Source organism: Thalassophryne amazonica, chromosome 12, assembly GCF_902500255.1.
Source record: "Thalassophryne amazonica chromosome 12, fThaAma1.1, whole genome shotgun sequence".
Lineage (NCBI taxonomy): Eukaryota > Metazoa > Chordata > Actinopteri > Batrachoidiformes > Batrachoididae > Thalassophryne > Thalassophryne amazonica.
The window spans coordinates 41,495,918-41,518,926 of NC_047114.1; the positions used below are offsets into that span (position 1 = coordinate 41,495,918).

General features: G+C 41.7%; 1 protein-coding gene and 1 long non-coding RNA gene across 2 annotated transcripts in view; both read left to right on the forward strand.

The window, feature by feature from the left end:
* The window catches only part of tmtopsa (teleost multiple tissue opsin a), a 345,672-nt gene that overhangs the window by 175,544 nt on the left and 147,119 nt on the right, over positions 1–23,009 (forward strand). The window lies entirely within an intron of this gene.
* Positions 980–17,166, forward strand: LOC117522008. Its single transcript, XR_004564112.1, has 3 exons — positions 980–991; positions 11,557–11,564; positions 16,827–17,166. It is a non-coding gene; the product is annotated as an uncharacterized LOC117522008 (long non-coding RNA).

Here is a 23,009-nt window from a genome sequence, read left to right on the forward strand (position 1 = left end):
ATTGCCAAGACCAAAATCATTCATGTATTGTTTGCAGTGGTGGGCACAGTTCGATAATCCAATAACCAATAATTATCAAAGATAATGTTTTCATTATCAGATTATCTTTTTAGATAATTTTTTATCTTTTTAGATAATTTTTTTTTAGATAGATGTGATTTAAAAACCATTATCGGACTAATTATCTTGCGATAAATTTTTGTCCGATAATTTTTAGACCAATAATGTGGTAAATATAGCTGAACACCTACAAATATTTATAAAACTTAAAATCAGTTGAGCACCTACCTGTTAAATGTTTCATAGCTGATGTGTAGTTCTACCCTCTGCAAACAGAGAAGAGCTGCTTTAAGAAGAAACCACTCTATCCTCTGCAGGCAAAGGAGAACTGGTTCCCCCCCCCCCCCCCCCCCAAAAAAAACAGAGTCATCCAGAGGCATAATTTTTAACTTATGGTTCAACTTTTAACCAAACTAATGCTGGACAAGTTATTTAAATTAATGGCATGTCTGAAGTTTTATAAAGTGAAAATATCAGATATGTTTTAATTTTAAAGTAATGCGCTAATTTTTAAGGTTTTAGTGTGGCTATATGCTGTGCCCAGCAGTGCATTATGGGTAGGATAGGGCAGTGATTTTCAACTTTTTTTGAGCCGCGGCACCCTTTTTATATTTACAAAATTCTGCGGCACACCACTGTCATGTGTCACATGTCACGCACCACTAACTCGACTGTCTCTACACGGTGCCTTAGCACGTTAGCAACACGTGCGGTACAGATATGACGTAACATAGTATACTATAGTCATGGAGCTGTATATAAGAACTAGAGAGCGCAGTCCCAATGCTGCACACTAAACGAAAAGGTCCCTTCGTGGACAGCGACATGACGTCTCCTAACTGGGCAAAATATTGACGAAGTACCCGGATGTTAATGCATTTTCAATGGAGATTCGCGACTGAACACACTCAGAAAAATGCTCGCAAAATACGTGTTAAAATGCCATTTTGTCCTGGATATCGAGCCAGTAAAATTAAATTACATTAAATTATGTCAGGAAAGTATTAAACTTACTCTGACACACACACATTCTCAAATATTAGTGTTGAAAGTTACACGGATCTGTGCTGTTAAGCTACGCTCGGCTGAGCTGCTGCTGTGTTCACACAGCGCGGCTCCTAAAACCATTACAATACTTTTATATAATTATATTTTTACACAATTATCCTTTATTGACCGAGTTTCATTCATGAAGTCAGTGGTGTGTGTGTGCACATCTCGTGTGTGTGGCAGCACAGCGCGGGTCATTAATCTCATTATTAAGGTGCAAAAAAAAAAAAAACTCCCCAGTCTTGTCCAACAATTTTAAGTCACTAACGACAAGAATTTTAACTAGACATTTGTCTAACAGTGGAAAATATCAACTAGACATAAGTGAAAATAATGATCCGTGTCATCGGGCGACACAGGTACAACAGGAGACATACAGCTGTTTATCATCCAAATATCACAGGCAAAATGACAACAATAACCAAAACCACTTACTTATGGAAGGAAATATTGTCTCCCTTGTTCCTCCGTTTGTGACTTTGCCAACATGCGCAGCTTTCCGGCATATTCCACCTGTTTCTTGACGAGACTAAGTGAACTTCTATGCACACAAATCACTAACTTGCCCGGAATTAAAATGGCGATCACGCCTCCTTGTCGGCACACGGCTCAGCGCTACTGCGCGCTTTGCTGCCATCTACTGGAATAAAAGAGCATTACACCATCTGCCACACTATTACAGCACATACACCCGATAATGGTGATATTTGATAATTGCCCACGGCACCCTAGGGTGCCGCGGCACCCCGGTTGAGAATCACTGGGATAGGGTAATCTCTGTACGTTCATGACATGAGAAATGCATTTGAAACACTCTGATCAGGCTCTACAGACAACAGCATTAAACACTAGTGCCTAAAACTCTCATGAATATATTCTCTGGGTTTATTAATGTTATTGTGTCTGCGTTTATTAAATTCCATGCATCTTAAATGTAGCAGACATGGATTATCTGGAATTTTGTTTTGGCAAGTTTTCAAGGACTCTACTGCCATCTACTGGCCAGTAGTGTTCATTCATCCTATTGACGTATCCCATAATCCTTTGCGTGCCAGAGTCGCTGCAGTCAACAACATATAGAGAATCAACACGATGACAGTTGTAAATTAATATTATACTACAAAAATGTATTTTTTATGCTTTTCGTCACGTTAATAAGAGACTGCATGCATGATACCCTGAAAACTTGCTAAATCAATTAATCTGCGTAGAATTTAATAAACGCAAACCGAATTTCAGACATATTATATATATTAGTCTGGAACAAAGACGACAAACAGTGTTGTAAAGAACAATAATCAAGACTTTAAAGAGCAAACTTCACTTTCCTCCAGAACGACATGATCAGGAAGCGAGTGTAGCTCACAGCAGCTCCCATTGAAAATAACGGAGACAGCCTGTGATTCTTGCATGTTTACATAAAATAAACACAATAACAACATCTATAAACCCAGAGAATATATTCACGAGAGTTTTAGGCACAATATAAAAATAGTTTTATGTTGCGATGTTAATGGTGTTGTCTGTGTGCAGCGGATAAAGGGCAGTGTGATCAGAGCATATCAATGCAGTTCTCAATGTTACTGAGATCTCGCAGCGCGGCGACCTCTCCGAGGTTTTGCGGGATTTGAAACGTCAATAGGGCAGCCAACATTTATGTATCAAGACAATATTGAGTGCACGTTTTACCTCCGCCTGACCGGAGCATTGTGATTGGATAGAGTGCTGGGCTTTGTGGCTGTTCTCAGCTTGCTTCTGTGCTGGCAGCCATGTAGTAACCAAGAGCTTCCAGCAGGGGGCACAATGTTCAAAGACAGAAGTGTGGACTCATTGTTTGGGTCTGTTGTTGCTTTTAATGCTACCAGAAGCAATCGTGGTGTTAAAACTCGAATTCAGTTTATTAGTAGTTGCAAATGTACCAGAGACGGTACTGGAAGTTATCGGTTATCTGTAACTTCTGATACATTTTTGGTGGTTTATCATTCATCTTGACAGTGGACTCATTCTGTGCTTGTTCTGTTACACCTCAGTGCTGCTTTTGATACTGTTGACCATAAAATTTTTATTACAGAGATTAGAGCATGCCATAGGTATTAAAGGCACTGCGCTGCGGTGGTTTGAATCATATTTGTCTAATAGATTACAATTTGTTCATGTAAATGGGGAATCGTCTTCACAGACTAAAGTTAATTATGGAGTTCCACAGGTTCTGTGCTAGGACCAATTTTATTCACTTTATACATGCTTCCCTTAGGCAGTATTATTAGACGGTATTGCTTAAATTTCATTGTTACGCAGATGATACCCAGCTTTATCTATCCATGAAGCCAGAGGACACACACCAATTAGCTAACTGCAGGATGTCTTACAGACATAAAGACATGGATGACCTCTAATTTCCTGCTTTTAAACTCAGATAAAACTGAAGTTATTGTACTTGGCCCACAAATCTTAGAAACATGGTGTCTAACCAGATCCTTACTCTGGATGGCATTACCCTGAGCTCTAGTAATACTGTGAGAAATCTTGGAGTCATTTTTGATCAGGATATGTCATTCAAAGCGCATATTAAACAAATATGTAGGACTGCTTTTTTGCATTTACGCAATATCTCTAAATCAGAAAGGTCTTGTCTCAGAGTGATGCTGAAAAACTAATTCATGCATTTATTCTCTAGGCTGGACTATTGTAATTCATTATTATCAGGTTGTCCTAAAAGTTCCCTAAAAAGCCTTCAGTTAATTCAAAATGCTGCAGCTAGAGTACTGACGGGACTAGAAGGAGAGAGCATATCTCACCCATATTGGCCTCTCTTCATTGGCTTCCTGTTAATTCTAGAATAGAATTTAAAATTCTTCTTCTTACTTATAAGGTTTTGAATAATCAGGTCCCATCTTATCTTAGGGACCTCGTAGTACCATATCACCCCAATAGAGCGCTTCGCTCTCAGACTGCAGGCTTACTTGTAGTTCCTAGGGTTTGTAAGAGTAGAATGGGAGGCAGAGCCTTCAGCTTTCAGGCTCCTCTCCTGTGGAACCAGCTCCCAATTCAGATCAGGGAGACAGACACCCTCTCTACTTTTAAGATTAGGCTTAAAACTTTCCTTTTTGCTAAGCTTATAGTTAGGGCTGGATCAGGTGACCCTGAACCATCCCTTAGTTATGCTGCTATAGATGTAGACTGCCTGGGGGTTCCCATGATGCACTGTTTCTTTCTCTTTTGCTCTGTATGCACCACTCTGCATTTAATCATTAGTGATTGATCTCTGCTCCCCTCCACAGCATGTCTTTTTCCTGGTTCTCCTCCCTCAGCCCCAACCAGTCCCAGCAGAAGACTGCCCCTCCCTGAGCCTGGTTCTGCTGGAGGTTTCTTCCTGTTAAAAGGGAGTTTTCCTTCCCACTGTAGCCAAGTGCTTGCTCACAGGGGGTCGTTTTGACCGTTGGGGTTTTACATAATTATTGTATGGCCTTGCCTTACAATATAAAGCGCCTTGGGGCAACTGTTTGTTGTGATTTGGCGCTATATAAAAAAAATTGATTGATTGATTGATTGATTATCAAAGATAACTTTTCAGTTATCTGATTATCTGTTATCGAGGTTAATTTTTGGTTATCTGTGCCCACCACTGATTGTTTGATGGTTTCTGCTAATTGGCAAGATTGTTTATTTCTTACTATATTGCATCTATCTATTAATGATCCATATCAGTGTTCAAATTGCATGATTTAAGAGAACACAAATATTGTGAATAAAATTTAAGTTGCTTGTGTTTATCTTGTAATCTCATGTGATGTTAAATATGTCTTCCTTCTGGGTCTACAATAGCGTTTTCATGTTAAAACACTTTTACCTGAGGCCAACATATGGCCATCGGGTATTGCGAAGATCTGGCGTCCGTCCGTGTGTGTCTGTCTGTCTGTGTACAGCATAAGTCCAGTTCTATTATGGCCACAGTGTTGTGTGTTGGGGGGTTTGGCTGGACATTTTGGTGTTTTCTTTTCTTTGCTCTCCAGGTGGTATGCAAACTGTTTTTTGTCTGTGGAGAAGGTGCTGGCAGAAGAGTCATTCACCCTCATCAGCATTATTAGTGCAGGCCTACTGACTCGCAGCACCTGTGGATGATGCTCACGTGTAAACTTAAAGACTTCAGCTGAAGCAGATAATGAGATGGCGTTCTGCATTTAAGCCATGAGTGATTCAAGCAGAATTGCCGGGAACTCGACCTTGTGACGTTTGTTTGTGAGACGCTGAGGGACCGCGCCTGGGTTTGACACATCGTGCCTGTGAAGGAGGACGGGTGAGGGACACATGCTGTCAGCACACATCAGAGGTGATTGATTGTCTGAATAAGTGTTAATAGTATTTGGTATGTTATTACGCAGTATATTAAACATTGATGAGAATTGTGCAGCTCGCTTCTCATGGCCGTGGCGTGCGGACTGATGATCCTCCACCTGTTGTGAGAAGCTGCTCATTTACATAAAGCTTAAATTCAGACCTGAATGTGTTGCTGATAGTGTGTGCCTTTGAGGGATATTAGTTGTAGCTGTTGACTTACCTCACCTCTTCTATCCTTCACAGAGTCAGTTTGTCGTGTCCACCTGGGGGGTGTTTGGCGGTGAATGTGAGTCCAGAAGCACCGGGCTTCGATCCCTTTGGGTGCTGGAGAGCGCGCCGTCCTTCACTCTGCCAGACAAACGCACTTTTATGTTGTACACAATTATTGCACAAACGGAAATAAATGTTTTGTTTTGGAACCGCTTTCTGGTTATTTAGCGCTGGGTTCAGTCAGACGCAGGTCCGCTCCTCAACCCGCGTTGGCACATAACACACAGTCTTCAAATTCACAGGGAACATTCTTGGGACACAGACCTTGGATAAATTCAAAGATGGCTAACCTTGACATATTTTAAGAGGTTAAAACATCACATTCTTTTGGAATCTGTTCTGCTTTGTTTATGAGCCAATCAGAGTACAGCTGCATACAAATGGACGCTCCCCATCCAACCTGATGGAGCTTGAGAGGTGCTGCAAAGAGGAACAGGCAAAAGTGCCCAAAGACAGGTGCAGTAAGCTTATGACACCATATTCAAGAAGACTTGAGGCTGTAATTTCTGCCAAACGTGCATCAAGAAAGTATTGAGCAAAGGGTGTGAATACTTAAGTACACATGATTTCTTAGTTTTTATTTTCAAACAATTTGCAAAAATGTAATAAAATTTTTTTCATGTTGTCATTATGGGTGTTGTGAGTAGAATTTGAGGGAAAATGAATTTACTCCATTTGGAATATGGCTGTAACAAAATGTGAAAAAGTGAAGCACTGTAAATACTTTCTGTGAATTGTGAACACTTTACATACACACACATACACACACACACACACACACACACCTTCAACGCTTAGTCCAATTAAGGGTCGCGTGGGGCTGGAGCCTATCCCAGCAGTCATAGAGCGTGAGGCAGGGTACACCTTGGACAGGATGGCAGTGTGTGTGTGTGTACATATATATATATATATATATAATATATATATATAATATATATATATATATATATATATATATATATGATCATAATGATGATGATCATAAGCACTGCACTCAGAACGTGGACAAGTTTCGGAGAAATAAATAAGATACATGATACATGCCTATTATAATTCCACAGTAACAGTGATTTGTCACTTTATTTTGTTTTGCCCAACATGGACTTACAGATTGTATAAATTACAATGTGTAAAGACAAATAACCTCCAGTAGAGTTTGGAAGCAACAGACATGTACGCGTGGGTTGGAGTTGAGGAGGGGCTAGAAAATGGAATCACTGCCTTAGAGCTTGCTTCTTGATAAGGAAAAGCCTCGTTGTCCATCGGGACCTGTTTCAAAGTCTGTTGCTTTCAGATGTGTTCCTTTGCATTGTGGATGAATATGATTTCTTTCCTTAATCTGGGTCATGCAGTGAAACGTGACCTCTTGGATCTATTGAAATTTTCAGATATAGTGAGTATATATTTTTTAACCATAAACACCTTCACTTTAGCAGTAATGGTACTTGTAATAAGTGTAACCTATTCGTAGCTTTGGAGGCCAGGCTGGGCGAATTGGAGACTCGGCTCCTCACCGTGGAAAATTCTACAGCTAGCCAGGCCCCTGTAGTCGGTGCGGACCAAGGTAGCTTAGCCTCCGTTAGTTTCCCTCTGGCAGATCCCGAGCAGCCGGGAAAGCAGGCCGATTGGGTGACTGTGAGGAGGAAGCGTAGTCCTAAACAGAAGCCCCGTGTACACCGCCACCCCTTCACATTTCTAAACCGTTTTTTCCCCACTTGGTGACACACCCGCCGAGGATCAAACTCTGGTTATTGGTGACTCTGTTTTGAGAAAAGTGAAGTTAGCGACACCAGCAACCATAGTCAATTGTCTTCTGGGGGCCAGAGCAGGTGACACTGAAGGAATTTGAAACTGCTGGCTAAGGCTAAGCGTAAATTTCGTAAGATTGTAATTCACTCGGCAGTAATGACACCCAGTTACGCCAATCGGAGGTCACTAAAATTAACATTGAATCGGTGTGTACTTTGCAAAAACAATGTCGGACTCTGTAGTTTTCTCTGGGCCCCTCCCCAATCGGACCGGGAGTGACATGTTTAGCCGCATGTTCTCCTTGAATTGCTGGCTGTCTGAGTGGTGTCAAAAAATGAGGTGGGCTTCATAGATAATTGGCAAAGCTTCTGGGGTAAACCTGGTCTTGTTAGGAGAGACGGCATCCATCCCACTTTGGATGGAGCAGCTCTCATTTCTAGAAATCTGGCCAATTTTCTTAAATCCTCCAAACCGTGACTATCCAGGGTTGGGACCAGGAAGCAGAGTTGTAGTCTTACACACCTCTCTGCAGCTTCTCTCCCCTGCCATCCCCTCCCATTACCCCATCCCCGTAGAGACGGTGCCTGCTCCCAGACCACCAATAACCAGCAAAATCTATTTAAGCATAAAAATTCAAAAAGAAAAATAATATAGCACCTTCAACTCCACCACAGACTAAAACAGTTAAATGTGCTCTATTAAACATTAGGTCTCTCTCTTCTAAGTCCCTGTTAGTAATGATATAATAATTGATCACATATTGATTATTCTGCCTTACAGAAACCTGGTTACAGCAGGATGAATATGTTAGTTTAAATGAGTCAACACCCCCGAGTCACACTAACTGCCAGAACGCTCGTAGCACGGGCCGAGGCGGAGGATTAGCAGCAATCTTCCATTCCAGCTTATTAATTAATCAAAAACCCAGACAGAGCTTTAATTCATTTGAAAGCTTGACTCTTAGTCTTGTCCATCAAAATTGGAAGTCCCAAAAAACCAGTTTTATTTGTTGTTATCTATCATCCTCCTGGTCGTTACTGTGAGTTCTCTGAATTTTCAGACCTTTTTGTCTGACTTAGTGCTTAGCTCAGATAGATAATTATAGTGGATGATTTTAACATGCACACAGATGCTGAGAATGACAGCCTCAACACTGCATTTAATCTATTATTAGACACAATTGGCTTTGCTCAAAATGTAAATGAGTCCACCCACCACTTTAATCATATCTTAGATCTTGTTCTGACTTATGGTATGGAAATTGAAGACTTAACAGTATTCCCTAAACTACCTAAACTCTGTAAGTGAGATAGAGTATCTCGTCAATAGTTTTACATCCTCATTGAAGACAACTTTGGATGCTGTAGCTCCTCTGAAAAAGAGAGCTTTAAATCAGAAGTGCCTGACTCCGTGGTATAACTCACAAACTCGCAGCTTAAAGCAGATAACCCGTAAGTTGGAGAGGAAATGGCGTCTCACTAATTAGAAGATCTTCACTTAGCCTGAAAAAGAGTCTGTTACTCTATAAAAAGCCCTCCGTAAAGCTAGGACATCTTACTACTCATCACTAATTGAAGAAAATAAGAACAACCCCAGGTTTCTTTTCAGCACTGTAGCCAGGCTGACAAAGAGTCAGAGCTCTATTGAGCCGAGTATTCCTTTAACTTTAACTAGTAATGACTTCATGACTTTCTTTGCTAATAAAATTTTAACTATTAGAGAAAAAAATTACTCATAACCATCCCAAAGACGTATCGTTATCTTTGGCTGCTTTCAGTGATGCCGGTATTTGGTTAGACTCTTTCTCTCAGATTGTTCTGTCTGAGTTATTTTCATTAGTTACTTCATCCAAACCATCAACATGTCTATTAGACCCCATTCCTACCAGGCTGCTCAAGGAAGCTCTACCATTATTTAATGCTTCAATCTTAAATATGATCAATCTATCGTTGTTAGTTGGCTATGTACCACAGGCTTTTAAGGTGGCAGTAATTAAACCATTACTTAAAAAGCCATCACTTGACCCAGCTATCTTAGCTAATTATAGGCCAATCTCCAACCTTCCTTTTCTCTAAAAAATTCTTGAAGGGTAGTTGTAAAACAGCTAACTGATCATCTGCAGAGGAATGGTCTATTTGAAGAGTTTCAGTCAGGTTTTAGAATTCATCATAGTACAGAAACAGCATTAGTGAAGGTTACAAATGATCTTCTTATGGCCTCAGACAGTGGACTCATCTCTGTGCTTGTTCTGTTAGACCTCAGTGCTGCTTTTGATACTGTTGACCATAAAATTTTATTACAGAGATTAGAGCATGCCATAGGTATTAAAGGCACTGCGCTGCGGTGGTTTGAATCATATTTATGTAACAGATTACAATTTGTTCATGTAAATGGGGAATCTTCTTCACAGACTCAGGTTAATTATGGAGTTCCACAAGGTTCTGTGCTAGGACCAATTTTATTCACTTTATACATGCTTCCCTTAGGCAGTATTATTAGATGACATTGCTTAAATTTTCATTGTTACGCAGATGATACCCAGCTTTATCTATCCATGAAGCCAGAGGACACACACCAATTAGCTAAACTGCAGGATTGTCTTACAGACATAAAGACATGGATGACCTCTAATTTCCTGCTTTTAAACTCAGATAAAACTGAAGTTATTGTACTTGGCCCCACAAATCTTAGAAACATGGTGTCTAACCAGATCCTTACTCTGGATGCATTACCCTGACCTCTAGTAATACTGTGAGAAATCTTGGAGTCATTTTTGATCAGGATATGTCATTCAAAGCGCATATTAAACAATATGTAGGACTGCTTTTTTGCATTTACGCAATATCTCTAAAATTAGAAAGGTCTTGTCTCAGAGTGATGCTGAAAAACTAATTCATGCATTTATTTCCTGTAGGCTGGACTATTGTAATTCATTATTATCAGGTTGTCCTAAAAGTTCCCTGAAAAGCCTTCAGTTCATTCAAATGCTGCAGCTAGAGTACTAACGGGGACTAGAAGGAGAGAGCATATCTCACCCATATTGGCCTCTCTTCACTGGCTTCCTGTTAATTCTAGAATAGAATTTAAAATTCTTCTTCTTACTTATAAGGTTTTGAATAATCAGGTCCCATCTTATCTTAGGGACCTCATAGTACCATATCACCCCAATAGAGCGCTTCGCTCTCAGACTGCAGGCTTACTTGTAATTCCTAGGGTTTGTAAGAGTAGAATGGGAGGCAGAGCCTTCAGCTTTCAGGCTCCTCTCCTGTGGAACCAGCTCCCAATTCGGATCAGGGAGACAGACACCCTCTCTACTTTTAAGATTAGGCTTAAAAACTTTCCTTTTTGCTAAAGCTTATAGTTAGGGCTGGATCAGGTGACCCTGAACCATCCCTTAGTTATGGTGCTACAGACCTAGACTGCTGGGGGGGTTCCCATGATGCACTGAGTGTTTCTTTCTCTTTTTGCTCTGTATGCACCACTCTGCATTTAATCATTAGTGATTGATCTCTGCTCCCCTCCACAGCATGTCTTTTTCCTGGTTCTCTCCATCAGCCCCAACCAGTCCCAGCAGAAGACTGCCCCTCCCTGAGCCTGGTTCTGCTGGAGGTTTCTTCCTGTTAAAAGGGAGTTTTTCCTTCCCACTGTCGCCAAGTGCTTGCTCACAGGGGGTCGTTTTGACCGTTGGGGTTTTTACGTAATTATTGTATGGCCTTGCCTTACAATATAAAGCGCCTTGGGGCAACTGTTTGTTGTGATTTGGCGCTATATAAATAAAATTGATTGAAATTGATTGATTGACTTTTCTTGTAGGATCCTCGCTTGTGTATGAGGTCTGTTAGAATAGTATCCGACCTTTTTATTTTTTGGAAAAACCATATGGATTTGAATAACATGTGATTGCATCAGCCAAGCTTGAACCTTCGTGCGCATGCGTGAGTTTTTTCCACGCCTGTCGGTTGCGTCATTGGCCTGTGAGCATGCTTTGTGGGAGGAGTGGTCCAGCCCCCTCGGCGGATTTTCATTGTCAGGAAAATGGCCGAGCGACTGCCGCTTTGCTGCATCACATTTTTTCAGAAACTGTGAGAGACAGCCAGGTGGAAACCATTCGGAAACTTCAAATGGCTTTCGGTGAAGATCTCATGGGCATCACACAGGTTAAGGAGCATTACAACTGGATTAAAGACGGCCCACAGCGGCTGAGGGCGAGCCACGCTTCGAGCGGCGATCGACAGGCTGAAACGACCAGATCATTTCCAAAGTGAAGGCTGTGTTGATCCGGGACGTCGTCTGACTACCAGAGAAATGGCAAGAGAGGTGGACATAGCACTTTTTCGGCACATTACACTGTTACAGGAGATTTTGTAATGAAAGACTTGGGGCGGAATTCGCACGTCAGGACGGAGCCGTGTAATGGCGCAGAACAAAACGCACCTCCGTGTTGGAAGTCTCACGGGACATGCCCAGCTCTTTCACCATTCGGAAGATTCAGATGGCTTTGGGTGGCTTTTCAGTCGAATGAGTATCCAAGAAACTGTCGAAGATCTGGGCATGTCACATGTCCTGTGAGACCAACACGGAGGTGCTTTCGTTCCGCACCATTAGCGGCTACGTGGCGAATTCCTCCGCTCCTGTTTTCATGACAAAATCTCCTTTAACAGTGGAATGTGCCGGAAAAGTGCTATGTCCACCTTTTCTGCCATTTCTCTGGTAGTCAGATGATGTCCCGGATCAACACAGCATTCAGTTTGGAAATTATCTGGTTGTTTCAGCCTGTCAATCGCTGCTCGGAGCGCGGCGCGGCTGTAACACTCCTTAATCTGTGTGATGCCCATAAAATCATCCCTGAAAGCCATCTGAATTTTCCGAATGGTGTCCACCTGGCTGTCTCTCACAGTTTCTGGAAAAATTTGATGCAGCGCTGCTCCAGCCGTTCAGACATTTTCCTCACAATGAAAATCCGACGAGGGGGGCGGACCACTCCTCCCACAAAGCCTGCTCACAGGCGAATGACGCAACCGACAGGCATGAAAAAACTCACGCATGCGCACGAAGGTTCAAGCTTGGCTGATGCAATCACATGTGATTCAAATCCATATGGTTTTTGCAAAAAATAAAAAGGTCGGATACTTTTCTCACAGACCTCGTATTCCGTAATCCCTGAGAGCACCAAATTCTCTCTCATGCTTCATGCTTTTCAGTTAAGAATAATCATTTCACTTGTTTATTCTCAAAGTTAACAGACTTTAGCTTGTTGTTAATGATGCTAACAGACTCCTGCAGTAATTAATTTTCTTTAATTAGGGACTTGGGCTTGACTAAACTCCAGACTCTGATGCACAGTCTGGAATTCCCTATGTAAAGCTCTCATAGTGATAATCTCCCATTGAGACTGGCCAGGTTAGTCTTGATTTAAAGTAATAATTCTCTCACTCCCATGTACTTTATTGAGTTTATTGAGAACTTTCACTGCTTAGCTCGCCAAGCCAGAATGCTACAGTTTCACCGTTTTATCCATCTCAAATGCTGCACAGAAACAGTCAAAACACTTGTTGACATATCCTTCTAGGTCATCCAGGTTGATGGATGGATTTTTGGTGTGTTTTTTGCCTTCACATATATGTGTGTATAATCCACCATTACACAAACATAAGCTTTTGAAACTCGTTAGTTAGCATTATGTAATGGCTGAGTGGATCCTTGTTATTTGATTGGTGGCTTGTATATCATGTGACATGGATTCATCATACCATTTTCCATTGTGTTTCATTGACCGTGGAATGGGTTGGCGCAAGTACATCTCGCTTCCGGCGAAGTGGTGAATCCGAAGACGAGAATTCGTACTTCCGTGACTGGCCACCCGATGAAAACAATCTTGGGATGCATTGATTAAAATCAGCTGGTTTTGTTTTGTTTCTGGCATCCTTCTAACAGCCATCTGATAGCTGTCATTGCCTGGAACAATGAGATTTAAACTGACCACTGATTAAGCTGACCTGAAACGAACCATTGCACATTAAATTGACTTTATTGACAAGTCTAACCCCTTGAAAACTGATCAAATTACATGTATTTATATTGAGCTCGGTGATGTTTTCATCGGCCAAAAGTGGCCACCAGCAGGCGCTCAGTGTAAAGTCAGTGCCTTTGGACTCCACTCCAACCATACCAATTCAGTTTCAGCCTGCTTATTTAGATCTATTTTCTGTATGCTACACAGATATCTAGTCATGCCCCACCTTTCCACCACCACTATGAAATGTACAGTTGGTTATCGCTGTGGGCCTTATGTGTGGGTTAAGCACAACCCAACGTAACACATTATTGCCAGGTCCAATTGTAAAAAGCTTATTTTTCCCATTTTTCAAACATTTATCATGGGAAACTTGACAAAATAGAAAGCCTTATGTGGTTGCATAATTGCACAAGGCCATCACGGTTTGGATAGAAAGTTGACAAATTGTGCCACTGCAGTGCACAGAGAATCAACCTTTTTTTTTAAATTCTCTTCGTCTCTTTTTTTTTGGGGGGGGGGGGGGGGGTTAGAGCAATTGGGGGCTTTTCGTTTCACATTTTGTTTACATCCTGGGCTTTTTGCCCATACTAAGCTAGTAAACCATAGCGGAATTGATTCAATTCAATTTATTTATAGAGAGCCAAGTCACAATATATGTCACCCCAAGGTACTTAAAAATTAGAGCTTTTGAAAGTGAGGGAGCTTGTTGTCTGGCACCACCAGCCTCTGCAGCCATCTGTCTGGAGGTCATATTAATGTTTTGTTGTTGGCTGGGACATACAGTCACACAGCTTCATTTAGCAAAACACAGCTGTATAGTAATTGCTGGCATTATTACCTGGGCCAACAAAGTTGGAGGTGGTTATGCTTTCGCCCCTCTTTGTCTGTCTGTGAACAGCCTGGAGCCCACAGTTTTTCATGAACATTTTACTGAAAATTCATATCCTGATAGGCAAGAACTGATTAAATTTTCAAGGTCATAAGTCAACGATCAAAATCAGGAAAAATCTTGGAAAATGTAAAAATACCTATTTTTTTAAACATTGATGCATTTTCAAAAATTCGTAACTTGTCAAAAAAGATCCAATTTTTTTCATTTCATATTTGAAAGTGTTATGTAGGATGGTATCCTTTGTGGACTGACAGTGTGATCTAGAGCTTAACCAGATTACAGATTTTGTGGTCATTTAATTTTTAACAGTGAAACCCCATTTAATGTATATTTTACATTAATCTTAATCAAAAATGCCCCAGTCACTCTCATATTGAAAGTGAGATGCAGACTAGCACTCACTATCGCCTGATAAAGTTTGATCCAGACCTGATGTGATTGTGGATTTTGTGGATATTTGCATTTAATATTGAAAAGCCCATTTGATGTACATTTGCATTATATCTCAATCAAAAGTGTCTTAATTACTCTCATTTTTCTGTTATGGATTTATGTATCATACACCCCCAAAATTGGATGGAAGTTCCAATTTCATGCCTGTTTGTCAATCTTACAGTGAAAACCAAGTGTCAAAAAGCAATGAAAATTGTGCAGAGCAGAGATAACCAATGTTCTGTGAAAATTATCTGAAAAAGAATTCAGAAACTGAAAAAAAAACTTTGGTTCAAGTGCATGAACTAAATACATACTCCTGACATTTGACCACATCTAATTTAGCTCCTGAAAAGCCACTTCCAGCAGGACTTTGACCTTGCAAATTTTTTCCAAGGTAAACGTTTGTAGAATTAGAAACTAGTGTTGGTGGAGGTTTGCGCTCTACAACCACGGTTCTCTAGTTATTATTATTATTGTTGTTGTTGTTTGTTTGTCCACGTTGGGGTTTTGTTGGATGGTTTTGTGGGGGTTGAGTTATTAGTCCTCTGTTGAAGGTTTCTGTTTCTTCTGTCTTGTTTGGGAGCGTCTGTGTGTTGTGGGCCATGTGTATGGATAAATGAAATGGAGTCAGGTGAGTGTGTGTGCATGCATGGTTTTCCTGAACCTGCCTCCCCGAGTGTACATGAATGTGTTATGAGGGACTGCATGTGTGTAGGTCTCGTGCGCGTGTGCAGACACATGTTGTCTTTTATTCCCTCTGCCTCTTTCTGCCATTGTTTTGTAGTTTGTCGCTCTAGGGCCACCGCGTTTGGTTGTCTAGGAAATTCTCTGACAGCGGTGTTCTGACTAGATGTCATTCCTGTCGAGAGGCCAGCCCTCTGCACAACAGCACATGCGCAAGTATACGCAGCTCTCTCTACCCAGACTTCCACACCTCCCCCCGTCGTGTTGACGTGCCTCTCCTTACTGCATTGAACTCCCCGACTGAGCGTGCAAGGAATGAAAATTCAACAGCAATAAGTGTCTTTTCAATTTGAAAAAGTTACATTTTACATGTGCACACTGTATTTACAGCACAATATTGTTGGGATGCAGAACTGTTGATTTATGCGACGAGATGCACAATTCGACAAGACCGCACATCTCGATAGAACACGGACGTGGGGTCCTCAGACGGGGCACTCTAAACAGCTCTATTTTGTCCCCCGCATTCTTTATATTGCTTTGATCTTATCACTGTTATGATGTTATTTTTCTTATTCGGATTGTCGGGTGATTTCAGCTTTTTTGCCACGTATTGATTTTCTCATATGCCCCTCCTTTTCCACTCATTATGTCCTTCAGGCTGGTGATGACAGCTGGCAGGACACAATGCAGGACACAAACTCACAGCTCTGTAGGCTTAAATCTTGTACTGGGTTCATTAGCTGGGGTCGGTACACGGTAAGGCAGCCAGACAGGAGCAAAAATCCAATAATCATCAGAATAGAATAGAAGAGAATGTCTTTATTGTCATTGTGCATGTACGAATAACAAAATAAAAGTGCAGTCTCCCCTCAGATGCATATACACATAATAAATAAACCCTAAATGATACTAAAATTACTACAATGAACTATGGACTAAAAACACCCATAAATTCATCCTCACACAGTGCAGCAGTTCAAACAGATATCCATGGTGGGAGGGGTCCCTGACTAGGACATTTGCCTTCCTGGGGCAAGTGACAAGTGTACAGTTCTTCTAGTTGAAGGTAATGGACAGCCAGTGTCTTCTGGACTGTAGTGACAACTCTCTGGAGAGCTTTCCTGTCTGCGACCCGTGCAGCTGGAAAACCATACACACAGACAGTAGTCGAATGCTCTCTATGGAGCAGCAATAGAAGGCCAACAGCAGTATCTGTGGAAGGTAGTTGTTCCTGAGAATCCTCAGGAAGTAGAGTCTCTGCTGTGCCTTCTTAATGGTAGCCATGGAGTTGGTACTCCAAGTCAGGTCCTCCCTCAGTTGCACGCTTAGAAACCAGAAGTCAGAGACCCTCTCCACACAGTCCCCACCAATGACCAGTGGCTGAATGTTTCGTTTTTTCTCCTCCTGTAGTCCACGACTATCTCCTTTGTCTTTGAGGTGTTCAGGATCAGGTGTTCTCCCTGTACCACACAGACAGCCGCTGCACCTCCTCTCTATAAGTGGTCTCATCACCTCCAGAATTGAGTCCCACCATCGGTGGTGTCATCAGCAAACTTGATGATATCGTTGCTGGGGTGAGAGGGGGTGTAGTCGTAAGTATAGAGGGTGTAGAGCAAAGGGCTCAGCCCACAGCCCTGAGGAGAGCCGGTGCTGAGGCTAATGGCTGAGGAAGATGTGAGGGCCAACTCTCACCCTCTGGAAGCGGCCTGTGAGGAAGTCCAAGAGCTACCAGCAGATGGAGTGGGACACCCCCAGGTCCAACAACTTAGTCACCAGTCTCCTTGGAAGGATGGTATTAAACACTGAGCTAAAGTCCACAAAGAGCAGCCTAACGTAGCTCCCCTGCTGCTCTAGGTGGGACAAAAGCCACATGTAGAGCTGTAATAATGGCATCCTCTGTGGACCCTGCAAGCACGATAAGCAACTGGTGAGGATCGAACCCAGGGGGAAGCAGGAGGTGATGTAGGGCCCAGACTAGCTTTTCAAAGCACTTCATAATGATGGAAGTTAGGCCACTGGGCAATAGTCATTCAGACCACTGATCTTGGTCTTCTTAGGGAGGAGGACAATAATAGAAGACTTCAGGCAGGATGGGGGAGGGGTGTAGCCAGACTCGCTCAGGTACTGGTTAAAAATGTTTGTAAAACCCCACCCAACTGAGCCGCGCATTACCTCAACACCAGACCTGAGATGCCGTCTGGACCCACAGCTTTCCTTGAATCAGGCTAGAGGTGTGGTCGAGGAAGGCAAGCAGGTGGTCAAAAATACGATGAGGCAAAATGAAGCAAGGCAAAAAAGCTCACAAAACAAAACAAAAGTAAAATAAAACAGAACACATACCAACGACAGACCAAATCCTGGCACTTACCTGAATTGTCATTTTTCTTCCTGTTTTCATGCCGGTCCCACATGCAGGTTTCCTTCTGCTCTTGATTTGTTACACTTGTGGTCTCTGATTAATCTGCTTTTTTTGTCTCTGTTTGCCGCGGGTCAAGTACGTTCTGAACTGTCGTGTTTAGTCCTCAGCCACCTGTCCATCCGCCACTTCATTAGTCATCTATAGGGCTCTTGCTTGCCTCTACTGGTGGTTGGCTCTCACTGCGGTATTGTATCACTTCCTGTTCCGGAGCACAGTGGTGTTTTGCTGTATCTGTTATATCTGCGCAGTTAGATTGATCTAGTTACCTAGATAACGATTTGCTTCACAGTGTAATCTTCACGTGCTTTAACTAAAGCACTCCCTCTGCTGAATCACCTCTAAATTATTTACACATTATTCACTTTGTGTGTTTTTAGGAATCTGCTAGCTTAGCGCAGCTACTAGCTCTTAGCCAGTTTAGCATGGCGGCTTCTCCTGTCTCTCCCGCACTTTTCTGCTCTGCATGTGAAATGTGTAGTTATTCCTCGGCCTCCTTTAGCAGTAATGGTACTTGTAATAAGTGTAGCTTATTCGTAGCTTTGGAGGGCCAGGGTGGGTGAATTGGAGACTCGGCTCCGCACCGTGGAAAATTCTACAGCTAGCCAGGCCCCTGTAGTCGGTGCGGACCAAGGTAGCTTAGCTGCCGTTAGTTTCCCTCTGGCAGATCCCGAGCAGCCGGGAAAGCAGGCCGACTGGGTGACTGTGAGGAGGAAGCGTAGTTCTAAACAGAAGCCCTGTGTACACCGCCATCCCGTTCACATTTCTAACCGTTTTTCCCCACTCGACGACACACCCGCCGAGGATCAAACTCTGGTTATTGGCGACTCTGTTTTGAGAAATGTGAAGTTAGCGACACCAGCAACCATAGTCAATTGTCTTCCGGGGGCCAGAGCAGGCGACATTGAAGGAAATTTGAAACTGCTGGCTAAGGCTAAGCGTAAATTTGGTAAGATTGTAATTCACGTCGGCAGTAATGACACCCGGTTACACCAATCGGAGGTCACTAAAATTAACATTGAATCGGTGTGTAACTTTGCAAAAACAATGTCGGACTCTGTAGTTTTCTCTGGGCCCCTCCCCAATCGGACCGGGAGTGACATGTTTAGCCGCATGATCTCCTTGAATTGCTGGCTGTCTGAGTGGTGTCCAAAAAATGAGGTGGGCTTCATAGATAATTGGCAAAGCTTCTGGGGAAAACCTGGTCTTGTTCGGAGAGACGGCATCCATCCCACTTTGGATGGAGCAGCTCTCATTTCTAGAAATCTGGCCAATTTTCTTAAATCCTCCAAACCGTGACTATCCAGGGTTGGGACCAGGAAGCAGAGTTGTAGTCTTACACACCTATCTGCAGCTTCTCTCCCCCTGCCATCCCCTCATTACCCCATCCCCGTAGAGACAGTGCCTGCTCCCAGACAACCAATAACCAGCAAAAATCTATTTAAGCATAAAAATTCAAAAAGAAAAATAATATAGCACCTTCAACTGCACCACAGACTAAAACAGTTAAATGTGGTCTATTAAACATTAGGTCTCTCTCTTCTAAGTCCCTGTTAGTAAATGATATAATAATTGATCAACATATTGATTTATTCTGCCTTACAGAAACCTGGTTACAGCAGGATGAATATGTTAGTTTAAATGAGTCAACACCCCCGAGTCACACTAACTGCCAGAACGCTCGTAGCACGGGCCGAGGCGGAGGATTAGCAGCAATCTTCCATTCCAGCTTATTAATTAATCAAAAACCCAGACAGAGCTTTAATTCATTTGAAAGCTTGACTCTTAGTCTTGTCCATCCAAATTGGAAGTCCCAAAAAACAGTTTTATTTGTTGTTATCGTCCTCCTGGTCGTTACTGTGAGTTTCTCTGTGAATTTTCAGACCTTTTGTCTGACTTAGTGCTTAGCTCAGATAAGATAATTATAGTGGGTGATTTTAACATGCACACAGATGCTGAGAATGACAGCCTCAACACTGCATTTAATCTATTATTAGACTCAGTTGGCTTTGCTCAAAATGTAAATGAGTCCACCCACCACTTTAATCATATCTTAGATCTTGTTCTGACTTATGGTATGGAAATTGAAGACTTAACAGTATTCCCTGAAAACTCCCTTCTGTCTGATCATTTCTTAATAACATTACATTTACTCTGATGGACTACCCAGCAGTGGGGAATAAGTTTCATTACACTAGAAGTCTTTCAGAAAGCGCTGTAACTAGGTTTAAGGATATGATTCCTTCTTTATGTTCTCTAATGCCATATACCAACACAGTGCAGAGTAGCTACCTAAACTCTGTAAGTGAGATAGAGTATCTCGTCAATAGTTTTACATCCTCATTGAAGACAACTTTGGATGCTATAGCCCCTCTGAAAAAGAGAGCTTTAAATCAGAAGTGCCTGACTCCGTGGTATAACTCACAACTCGCAGCTTAAAGCAGATACCCCGTAAGTTGGAGAGGAAATGGCGTCTCACTAATTTAGAAGATCTTCACTTAGCCTGGAAAAAGAGTCTGTTGCTCTATAAAAAAGCCCTCTGTAAAGCTAGGACATCTTACTACTCATCACTAATTGAAGAAAATAAGAACAACCCCAGGTTTCTTTTCAATTCAATTCAATTCAATTTGTTTTTTTTTATATAGCGCCAATCACAACAAACAGTTGCCCCAAGGCACTTTATATTGTAAGGCAAGGCCATACAATAATTATGTAAAACCCCAACGGTCAAAACGACCCCCTGTGAGCAAGCACTTGGCTACAGTGGGAAGGAAAAACTCCCTTTTAACAGGAAGAAACCTCCAGCAGAACTAGGCTCAGGGAGGGGCAGTCTTCTGCTGGGACTGGTTGGGGCTGAGGGAGAGAACCAGGAAAAAGACATGCTGTGGAGGGGAGCAGAGATCGATCACTAATGATTAAATGCAGAGTGGTACATACAGAGCAAAAAGAGAAAGAAAGAAAGTGCATCATGGGAACCCCCCAGCAGTCTAGGTCTATAGCAGCATAGCTAAGGGATGGTTCAGGGTCAGCTGATCCAGCCCTAACTATAAGCTTTAGCAAAAAGGAAAGTTTTAAGCCTAATCTTAAAAGTAGAGAGGGTGTCTGTCTCCCTGATCTGAATTGGGAGCTGGTTCCACAGGAGAGAAGCCTGAAAGCTGAAGGCTCTGCCTCCCATTCTACTCTTACAAACCCTAGGAACTACAAGTAAGCCTGCAGTCTGAGAGCGAAGTGCTCTATTGGGGTGATATGGTACTACGAGGTCCCTAAGATAAGATGGGACCTGATTATTCAAAACCTTATAAGTAAGAAGAAGAATTTTAAATTCTATTCTAGAATTAACAGGAAGCCAATGAAGAGAGGCCAATATGGGTGAGATATGCTCTCTCCTTCTAGTCCCCATTAGTACTCTAGCTGCAGCATTTGAATTAAGTGAAGGCTTTTTTAGGGAACTTTTAGGACAACCTGATAATAATGAATTACAGTAGTCCAGCCTAGAGGAAATAAATGCATGAATTAGTTTTTCAGCATCACTCTGAGACAAGACCTTTCTAATTTTAGAGATATTGCGTAAATGCAAAAAAGCAGTCCTACATATTTGTTTAATATGCGCTTTGAATGACATATCCTGATCAAAAATGACTCCAAGATTTCTCACAGTATTACTAGAGGTCAGGGTAATGCCATCCAGAGTAAGGATCTGGTTAGACACCATGTTTCTAAGATTTGTGGGGCCAAGTACAATAACTTCAGTTTTATCTGAGTTTAAAAGCAGGAAATTTCAGCACTGTAGCCAGGCTGACAAAGAGTCAGAGCTCTATTGAGCCGAGTATTCCTTTAACTTTAACTAGTAATGACTTCATGACTTTCTTTGCTAATAAAATTTTAACTATTAGAGAAAAAATTACTCATAACCATCCCAAAGACGTATCGTTATCTTTGGCTGCTTTCAGTGATGCCGGTATTTGGTTAGACTCTTTCTCTCAGATTGTTCTGTCTGAGTTATTTTCATTAGTTACTTCATCCAAACCATCAACATGTCTATTAGACCCCATTCCTACCAGGCTGCTCAAGGAAGCTCTACCATTATTTAATGCTTCGATCTTAAATATGATCAATCTATCTTTATTAGTTGGCTATGTACCACAGGCTTTAAGGTGGCAGTAATTAAACCATTACTTAAAAAGCCATCACTTGACCCAGCTATCTTAGCTAATTATAGGCCAATCTCCAACCTTCCTTTTCTCTAAAAAATTCTTGAAAGGGTAGTTGTAAAACAGCTAACTGATCATCTGCAGAGGAATGGTCTATTTGAAGAGTTTCAGTCAGGTTTTAGAATTCATCATAGTACAGAAACAGCATTAGTGAAGGTTACAAATGATCTTCTTATGGCCTCAGACAGTGGACTCATCTCTGTGCTTGTTCTGTTAGACCTCAGTGCTGCTTTTGATACTGTTGACCATAAAATTTTATTACAGAGATTAGAGCATGCCATAGGTATTAAGGGCACTGCGCTGCGGTTGTTTGAATCATATTTATCTAATAGATTACAATTTGTTCATGTAAATGGGGAATCTTCTTCACAGACTAAGGTTAATTATGGAGTTCCACAAGGTTCTGTGCTAGGACCAATTTCATTCACTTTATACATGCTTCCCTTAGGCAGTATTATTAGATGACATTGCTTAAATTTCATTGTTACGCAGATGATACCCAGCTTTATCTATCCATGAAGCCAGAGGACACACACCAATTAGCTAAACTGCAGGATTGTCTTACAGACATAAAGACATGGATGACCTCTAATTTCCTGCTTTTAAACTCAGATAAAACTGAAGTTATTGTACTTGGCCCCACAAATCTTAGAAACATGGTGTCTAACCAATCCTTATTCTGGATGGCATTACCCTGACCTCTAGTAATACTGTGAGAAATCTTGGAGTCATTTTTGATCAGGATATGTCATTCAAAGCGCATATTAAACAAATATGTAGGACTGCTTTTTTGCATTTACGCAATATCTCTAAAATTAGAAATGTCTTGTCTCAGAGTGATGCTGAAAAACTAATTCATGCATTTATTTCCTCTAGGCTGGACTA